Genomic DNA, 9,782 nt, shown 5'->3' with positions numbered 1-9,782 from the left:
GAGACTGTGGGATCGAATAGACTTCCCCTCCCTGGGCTATTGAGTGATCTGTCATGAAGATGAGGGGGAAAGTAACCCAGAAGCCTGGGACAGAGGAGAGATCAGTCTCAAAGGGCTTCGCACACAAGATGGAGTCCTATCTCTGATATCCGTGTTTAAAAGAAAAGAGAGAAAAAAAGCTGGGCGTGGGTGAGCACTGTTGTACTGGGCATCCACCAGGGGCATCTGAGCATATCAACCCAAAGGAGGCAAAGGCTGGAACAAAGCATTCACAGCCCGAGTTTCCCACCCCTCCCAGGTCCACAGTTCGTGTTTTCCACCAGAGTGTCAGACACTGCTACATGCCAGAGCAGCATGGGAAACAGCAGGATCTGGGACAAATGCCGTGTTTCCCTGTCTCGTCTCTGGGTACCCAGGTGCCACCAGGATTCCACCAGGAGAGGAAGTCAGAAACCGGTCTGAGGTCCACCTTTCCCCTTGGAGCATCTGCACGCCAGGCAGGAAGGGGAAGGCAGAGCCTAGGATGAGAGGGATCCTGCCTGATTTGGAGCAAGTTCCTTACCATACCTGAAGGACTAGAGAAGAGAAAAGCCCTCCTTCAGGAGTCTTAGATGTGGCTCTTTTAGGCAAAGGGTCTCCCCCATGGAAATTTTTTAATGAAGCAGCTCTCTGAGACGATCCTTGCTTGTTCATACTGCTTTATTTGAGGTGAACTAGGGATTATATACTTCTTGGGGGAAAGGCGTGAGAACACCCAAGAAGGGAAAGTCACGGGCTGAAGGTTTAGGGACCTAAATGCCTCATTAGCATGGGGAAGCATTTTAGCAATCTCCGGGACTGGCTGAATGGGTTCTTCATCGGGAGAAAGGAAACTGAGCTTGTAATCTTAACCAAAGTTACATGACATTCTGCAGGTGGGGGGTGGGGGGGGGGAGGCGGGAGTGGGGAGAGGGTTGAACTCCCCAGACAGGGTAAGAGATGGAAAAACCCTACCAATAAAGGAAGTCCTCTATATAGCTCCAAGCCCCCAAAAAGCTGTCTGGTCAGTGTTAGACCCTGACCTTAATTAGCAGAGTTTTCCCACAGTGCACTGGGGAAGCAGAGACACGTGGTTCCCTGAAGCTCCTAGCCTTACCTAAGAGGTTCAGGTCAGGGAGGATCATGTGTCATAGAATAAGGACAACACTTGGAACTGACCTCTAACATCCACATGCCAGTGTGCATCATGTGTACTCATACCTGCACAGCCACATGCATCTGCACACACCAAACGCATACGCACACCACACCATCATTTTGCCTGTCAAAAGGAGGAAAAGCCACCTAAGGACTCTGTATTCCCACAATGCCTCAGGGCTGAGTCCAGTTATCCCCATTTCTCCATTGAGGAAACTGAGGGGATTAAGGTGTTACCCTAAGCACCCAGATCAGGCTGCAGAAGGCAGCTCAGGGGATATGGGGGTTGGGGAGCTTTTCAGAAGAGACACAATCCCTTCTGTTTAGACTTTTTTTTTTTTTTGCTTTGCTTTACTCTGCCCTGTCCTGTCCCCACCCTCATCCCATGGGGAAAGGACAGAAGCCATTTTAACACAAAGTAAAAATAATACATAAATAAATAGATAGATAAATAAGTAAACAAATAAATAAATGAAAAGAGAGCTTTCCAACCTCAAGAAGATTGCATTAGCCATTAGAAAACTCATAGGAATTAATAAGAGTGGCCAGCCCCAGGGAAACCTAGGAACAGCTTCCAAAGAGCAGGCTTAAAACCTCTAGATGCCTTGAGCTCTGAGATTATATAATTCATTACAAAAAAAAATCAATTCAAAAAGTCTGTATAAGGAAAGTGAAAAATGCTAGTGAGAAAAATGAGGGAAAAGAAGGGAGGCGTTCTTGCTTATTCTTGTCTGGTTTTTGCCCAGGACAATGTATTGCTTTTATAGGCAGGACTTCTTTTTTTTAAAAAGAAATGACACTCAGGAGTGTGGAGAGGTGTCTCTTACTGCTCTTCTAGGAAACCTCAATTTGGTTCCCAGTACCTACATCACAATGACTCTGAAGGACACAATATGCTCTTCTGATCTCCATTGACAAGTGCACTCCTGTGCACTTTCCCTACACAGACACGAATGAGTGCGCACGTTCAACAATAAATAAAATGCAAATTATTTCCAATGAATCAGAAGGATATCTATGTTAGAAGAAAAGCCATGATGTCATGTTCAGTGAAACACATCGTAAACCACATACCGATGTCACCTTTTCTCTTCTTAGCAGTTGTCTTTATGTAACAACACATTAATAGTAGCCAGTAGACGATGGCATAATGAATAGGTAAGTTTGATTGTCTCTGTTCTGCTTGTCTGGGTTTGTTTGTTTGCTTGCTTAACATATAATTCACACAAATTGGCTGGGCAGAAAGAAACATGAAGGAGTTCATGGGAAGGAAGAAGGTCTTTGCTGAAGATTAAATTTCAGATTCGAACAGAGGCAGAAAATGGGGATAAAAAGTTCCAGCTTTGGGGACGAGATCAGAAGTTAAAGTTCAGGGAATCGTGGGTGCTAAGAGTGGTCCCCAGAATCCATTCATTAGAAACTCAGATCCCTAAAGACTATGGCTGTAGTTTCTGGAGGTGGGGCCATGGGGAGGTAGCAAAGTGTAGATCCAGTCCTAAGAGTGGGCATACACAATGGTGTTAGTGACTTTCTAGGCTCTGCATCATGATGGGATAGCCTCTGCCACATTTTCTTGCAACAAGAAGACCCCGACAAAGGCCAGCACCATTCTCTCAGACTTCTCCAGAACCACCAGCTACATAAACTTTTAAAAGTGTAATCTTTGAAAGTTTGTACACATATACAATGTATCTTATCATATCCGCCCCGCCATAACCTCCCTCAAATTCATCCCCATGCTACCCTTGCAACATATCTCCCTCCCAAGTGCACATCCTCTCTCTTATTCTTCCAATACACTGGCTCTAACTAGTGCTGCCATGTGCATACAGTATGGTGTCATTCACTGGACGTGAGCTTCCTAGCTGCCAACACCCCCCCCCCAGAAAATCCCATGATGGCATTTCTAACTGGCTTGATCTTATATAGGTCCCGTGCAAGTGATCACAAATTCTATGAGTTCATGTGTGTGAGAGTCATGCCTTACATGCTTTCTGGCCCTTCTTCTGAGATGTCCCCTGAGCCTTGGTGGGGAAGGAATTGCCATAGATGTCCCAGAGGCCACCTATCCTTTGAATAGTTATAAGCCTCTGCATCATCTGCTTCCTGATACAACATCTCTGACCGAGGTTGAGAGCAGCCCAAATCCATGCATTTAAACACAAATAATTGGAAGCTGTTTGACAACCCCATTTAGAAAGGCAATGTGGATTCTCTCTCCCCTAGAGCAGGTGATTGTCTTAGCCAGAGGGTTTGGTTGCGTTTATAACACCAGCAGTAAATTCTCTCCATCGGAGCATGTCTCCAGTCCTATCCATAGAACAGTTGTCCATCCCATAAACAGCCCTGCCATTGTCACACCAATGGGCACACCTTGCCTGGCATGCAGAGTCCAGAGTTGGGTAAGACCATTTGATGGTTTCTCTCTCCCAGCAGCCAGTCTAGCCCCTGGCACAATAAAGAAGCTAGGTGGCAGGGAGGGAGTCTCCTGGTCAGGTCCAGACTGATTTCTCTGTGTCTACGTTTCGAATCATCACATGAATTTCTAATCATCACAAACTAGCGAATCTCCGGTGTTCACCACAGCAAGGAAGCAGATGGAGATGCTGGCGTCCTGAGGCCATAGAGTCTAAGTGGCTAATGATGGGTAGGCTGACCTGAAACAGCTGAGAGAGGAGGGATCTAGAGGCACGAGAAGGAGGGCGATTTTTCAACATGATCTCAGACTCAGCTGTGATATTAGAGGTAGTTCTGAAAACCCCAGAAGGGAGTCACTCACGAATTAAATTGGGGGTAGCCGACTAAGCAATGACCTAGCCCTGATTTTAATTATATAGGCTTTAGGCAAATGAGCCTCACCTCACAGAGGACAAAAAGAAAAACCTGCAGAGGGGCTGGATGGCTCAGTGGGCAAAGGCATCTGACCAGGTAGCTCAGTCCCTCCAACCCACATAGTAGGAGAGAACCAAGTCCTTCAGGATGTTCTCTGGCCACCACACATGGACCATGACATACACTGCCATGTACAGAAACACACACACACACACACACACACACACACACACACAAACACACATACACGAAATTAATTAATTGATGTAGAGAAATATATGTATTAAAAAAGAATTCGGGGGGGAGGGAGGGAATTCCTGAAAGGAAATGAAATGTTATGATAAAAAAAGGAATGGCTTTATCACTGAGGTTGGGTGGACAGAACACCCAGTAGGGATGACACAGTTAAAGGTGAAGCAGTGACCGGATTCAGGGGGTGTGACAGCCTCAAACCCGGAAGCAAAGTCATCTTCTAGGACCCAAGGGGAAAGATTGGGCAGAGCATAGAACTTGGGGGTTTGAGTAAAGTAGAAGAGAAAGGACAGCCTTTTGGGAGTGGGGGGGGTTGTTGCATTCATGCTTACATGTGTGTATTCACGTGCGGGCTCAAGTATGTGCAAGTATGCTGGTGTACATGTGTGCATATAGAGACCAGCAGTCAGCATCAGGGATGCCGCCTTTTACTTACCGAGGTAGGGTCTCTCCCTGAACTCAGCACTCACTGATTCAGCTGGTCTAGCTAGCCCACTTCTCCATGCCCCTGTCTCTGCCTCCTGAGCATTGGACTTTTATGTGGACACTAGAGATCCAAACTTAGGTTTTCATTAGCTGAGCATCTCCCTATCCACTCTCAAGAGGATTTTGATGGGCTTTAAAATGGGCTGGCGCTTAGTAGACTGCACAGATGGCTGGTTGGTTGGTAGGTTGGTTAGTTGGTTGACTGGTTAGTTGGTGGGTTGGTTAGTTGATTGCCTGGTTAGTTGATTGCCTGGTTAGTTGGTTGGTTAGTTGATTGCCTGGTTAGTTGATTGTCTGGTTAGTTGATTGCCTGGTTAGTTGGTTGGTTAGTTGATTGCCTGGTTAGTTGATTGCCTGGTTAGTTGGTTGGTTAGTTGGTTTGTTCACTGGTTAAATAGTCTGTTTTAGAAGGAAAGGAAGGGACTTTTAAGCCCTGTGTTTTCAGTAAAGGCTTACAGAGAGATGAGACAGCCTGGGGCCTGGGTATCTTCATAAGGGATCTTATCACCCACAAGATTAATTTCCTCATTATTTCTGTTGCAGACTATTTTTCAAAAACAAAAACAAAACATAACAGGCCCCTGCCAACAGATCCTCCATAGTTCTCTATCTTTTCCATGATGACAGCACCTGTGTCCTCTGGTAACACCCCACATCAAGCCGTCTCCCTGACTCTCCCAAGCTTTTCCCGAGGGTTTGGGAGAAGTATAGGGATCCAGGCTCCAGGAGCAACACTCTGCCCAGGAAGCCTCAGCCCATGCAGCGTCGGAGTCAGTGCAAACCCATCTCACACGTCCCTGGGTGGCTCGTTCTGAACCACACCTTCCAGCTTCCTCAGCATGGACCTGTTTGATAATGAACTATTTATCATCTTTGTCTTCCCTGGTCTCATTCTTCCTGTTCCTTTATACATGAATACTTATACATACATGTGCATGTGGTGTATGTGTGGTGTGTGCATGTACATAGCTATGTGTGTAAATGCATATATGCTGTGTGTATGTGTGCATATGTGTGTGCATTTGTGTGTATGTACATGTTACATGTGTATGTGTGTGTTTATGTGTTGTTTGCATGTACATATGTTGCATTGTACACATGTGTGTATGTGTTGTGTGCATGTACATGTGTTGTACTGTGCATGTACCTATGTTGAGTGTGCATGCATATGTGGATATGCATATGTATATGTGCTATGTGCATGCACATATGTTGTATCATGCATGTACATGTTGTATGTACATATGTGTCTGTGTGTGCAAGTGTGTATGTGTGAGCACATGTATGTATGCATGTACATATGTTGTGTGTCATGTGCATGTATATATGTTTGTGAATGTGTGTGTGCATGTGGAGATGAAGAGTAATGCTACTTCCTAACTTACATTTTGAGACCATGTCCCTTACTGGTCCTGAATCTTACCATTTAGATGTCTAGTCATTGAGCCCCAAGCATCCTCCTGTTTCTGTCTCTCCATGCTGAGATTACAGGAGCTCACTACCATGCCTAGATTTTTAGGTGAGTGGCTGGGATTCAGGCCCAAGCCACTTAAGATTGTGTTCCAAAGACTTGGCCAACTTAACCACCTCCCCAGACCCCTGTTCTCATGTTCCTGTTCACTGGAACCAGTTCCTAAATAAGGTAACTACTCTCAGATCCTGGTCTCCAGTCCTGCTTTGGAACAAGCCCACTCAAAATCATTTATTAATGTGAGCACTTCCAAGGACCAGGTTGGACCATGAAATTTCCAAATTTCCTCCCCTAAATGTTACCCTCGGCATTCTCTCTCTCTCTCTCTCTCTCTCTCTCTCTCTCTCTCTCTCTCTCTTCCATAGATTGCCTCTGCTGCACAGAGCACTTTTTAGGATGCCCACATCCAGTCACATGTGGCTCATTTGGTGGCACACCAACCTGGTCTACTGCCTCCAACAAGAGAAGGGGATCCTAAGGGATCACCCAGCTTCAGGATTCCCTGGCAGCTTGGCTGATATGGGACTCAAGTGCTCACCCTGACATGCATGCTACGTTCTGGGCTCTGTCTTCACAGAGAAGTGTGTCTGAGACACAGGTCAGTGCATTCTCAGTCCCTGGCTCACATTAGATTAGTCATTTGACTGACTGACCAACAATTGTTTGACGGTCAGTTGGTTAACTGATTGATTTGGCAGTGGCAGAATTCTTTATTCAGACTCTACCAGTCTCATCTGTTACACTAGGTCAAGTGAAGTTCTGCTACTCACTGTCAGCTTCCCTCTGCCCTTTTGGAGCCTAGGCACTGCCTAGATAGGGTACTCCAGTGGCCCAAGGCTCAAGATTGACTAAATCATTCTCTGGCTCCCATCGCCTGGACTCTTCACCTTCCTCCTAGCATAAAGCCAAGGATGTGAAAGCAAAAGCCAGGGCTGGAGAGATGGCTCAGCGGTGAAGAGCACTGACTATTCTTCCAGAGGTCCTGAGTTCAATTCCCAGCAACCACATGGTGGCTCACAACCATCTGTAATGGGATCTGATTCCCTCTTCCTGTGTCTGAAGACAGCTAGAGTGTACTCATATACACGAAATAAATAAATCTTTAAAAAAAAGAAAGAAATGGCATCTGGGAGATCTCAGGCCAGGAACCAAACGGCTGCACTTGACCTGCTCGTGATTTGGATGCTGGTTACCAAGTGGACTTGGGGTCTGAAGAGCAATGAACTGTGCATAAGCCACCATCCACGAACCTAAATCTATATATGATTAATTAGGAACAGACTGCTCTGGTGTGTCTACCTATTGAAGAGGGTTTAGCTCCATCTGCCCTTCCGGCCAGCAGCAGAGACCTGGCACACCAACAATGGCATCCAGCAGGCTGACCTACGGAACAGCATCTGCAGCTGCCTGGGATGAGGCCACAGCGGGTCAGGGGCATGATGGGAGCAGCAGCCAGCCACTATGTCTAAACTCTGAAGCATTTCCTGGCTCCGAGTAATGAAGATACAATGTTTCCTGTCTTCTTTTAGAAAATGAGACTTCAGGCACCTCAGACTTGGTAAATGAGCAGAGCCTTCGACCAGCAGATCGTCTCCTAAAAACAATGTGTCCCAGTGATAAATTTGGCTGCAAGGGTGTTCATCAAAGCCATTCTAAAATAATCACAAAAGACTAGAACTAATCTAAACGTCCACCTAAAAGGGGGGGGGGATCTGCTAAATAAGTCCCATTCGAACATATCAGGGGATAAAAGTATTCATTAAAATTGATGATTACCGGGGCTAGGAGGGAAGGTTCGGTCCATAAAGTTTTTGCCTCAAAAAAATAGAGGAGTACCTGATTTCAGGTCTCCATGCTCCCATGTAAAAGGCCAGTGTGGTAGTATCTGTCTATGATTCTAATGCTAAGGGGTGGGGAGGTATAGAGGCATGCAGATCTCTGGAGCTAATAGGCCAGCCAGCCTAACTGAATCAGTGAACTGAAGGTTCAGTGTCCCAAAAAGGATGGAGGTGCTGGGGTCTGGAAACAGCCCAGCACTTAAGAGCACCTGCAGGGCTTGCAGAAGACCCAATTATAGTTCCCAGCACTCGTGTCACACAGCTCACAGCCACCTGTAACTCCAGCTCCAGGGTCTCTGATGCCCTCTTCCGGCTCCTGCAGGCACCTGCACCAGTATGCCCAGATATATAACTTCAAATAAAAATCTAAAAATTAAAGAAGTGGAGACCAATCAATAATCAACAAAGACACGCAACGTTGACCTTGGCCTCCACACACATGCACACAAATATGGTGAAGCACTAAAACCCTGCTGTGTTGTTACACACACACAAGTGATGCTGTGTGCCCCTTACCTTTATTAAAATGGAAGAAAAGGGAAAGGCGTGGAGACAAAGAGAGAGCCATGCAAGTCGGACCTAAAACTTCTAATCTGCCTTGGTTGAAAATGTCTGGGTTACCCTGGAACCCCAAAGTCAGAAGCCAACCTAAGAGTGGTGTCTCTCTGAGGGCTTCTTCCTTGAAAGAGGTTGGGGACACCAGGAGAGACACAGAGGAAAGAATGAAGTGGAGGATTCAGAGCGCAGAGCTCCTGACTCTTACGCTAGACTCTGCCTCCAAGAAGCTTCCCAGCCTGGCCACCATATCCCAGTGGTGCTGGCCAGAGAGATCACCGAGGGTCCCTCTGAGTTTGTACATCCTGCCTGGAAAAGAATTCTAAGGCTCTTTGAATCCTAGCCCCAAAGCTCTCATCATCCCTACTGCTACTACCGACTATGCCTAATTCTCGTAAGGTAATCAGTAGTGCCCTTGTTGGTGGAAGTGTGACATTGTGGGCATGGGCTTTAAGGCCCTGGGTGCCTTTGGATCTCTTGATGGCACGCTCAGCTCCTCCAACATCATGCCTGCTCGCCTAGATGCTGCCATGTTCCCACCATAATGGTAATGGACCAAACCTCTGAACCTGAAAGCCAGCCCTAATTAAATGTTGTCCTTTATAAGAGTTGCCTTGGTCATGGTGTCTGCTCACAGCAGTAAAACCCTAAGACGTTGAGGATATCTTTGAAGCATGTCTGGAGGCAATCGGACCTAAAACCATCAGCTGTTCCGTTACCTTCAGAAGGAGCCATTTGCAGAGGGCATGGAGAGGCACACAGACCCTGAACTTGGGAACAGTGTTGTATACAAGATGGACTCTCAACTGTCCATCCTGGTGCAGAAAGCTGATGTCTTTGTAGGTGTTTGTCCTGGCATGGCTAGAGTCATCACAAAGGAGGGAACCTCAACTGAGAAATGCCCCCATAAGATCCAGGCATAGGGCATTTTCTTATTAGTGATTCATGGGGAGAACCCTGCCCATTGTGGGTGGAGCCATCCCTGAGCTGGAGGTCCTGAGTTCTATAAGAAAGCAGGCTGAGCAAGTCATGGGGAGCAAGCCAGTAAGCAGCACCCCTTTCATGGCCTCTGCATCAGGTTCTGCCTCCAAGTTCCTGCCACGCTTGACTTCCTGTCCTGACTTCCTTCAGTGATGGACTATGATGTGGAAGTATGAGTCATGATGTCTCAT

At 46.5% G+C, this 9,782-nt stretch overlaps 1 long non-coding RNA gene across 2 annotated transcripts; it reads left to right on the top strand.

The window, feature by feature from the left end:
• The first annotated feature begins 52 nt into the window (after positions 1–52).
• LOC102554374 (uncharacterized) lies at positions 53–678 on the top strand. 2 transcript variants are annotated; one of them, XR_358730.5, is made up of 2 exons: positions 53–189; positions 417–678. It is a non-coding gene; the product is annotated as an uncharacterized LOC102554374 (long non-coding RNA). The 2 variants fall into 2 exon arrangements; XR_010056569.1 differs by having other exon boundaries at positions 299–678.
• The last annotated feature ends 9,104 nt before the right edge of the window (positions 679–9,782 follow it).

This window comes from Rattus norvegicus, chromosome 12 (assembly GCF_036323735.1).
Source record: "Rattus norvegicus strain BN/NHsdMcwi chromosome 12, GRCr8, whole genome shotgun sequence".
Taxonomy (NCBI): domain Eukaryota; kingdom Metazoa; phylum Chordata; class Mammalia; order Rodentia; family Muridae; genus Rattus; species Rattus norvegicus.
The sequence above is the reverse complement of the archived record's forward strand: the minus strand, read 5'-3'. Positions and strand labels throughout refer to the sequence as shown.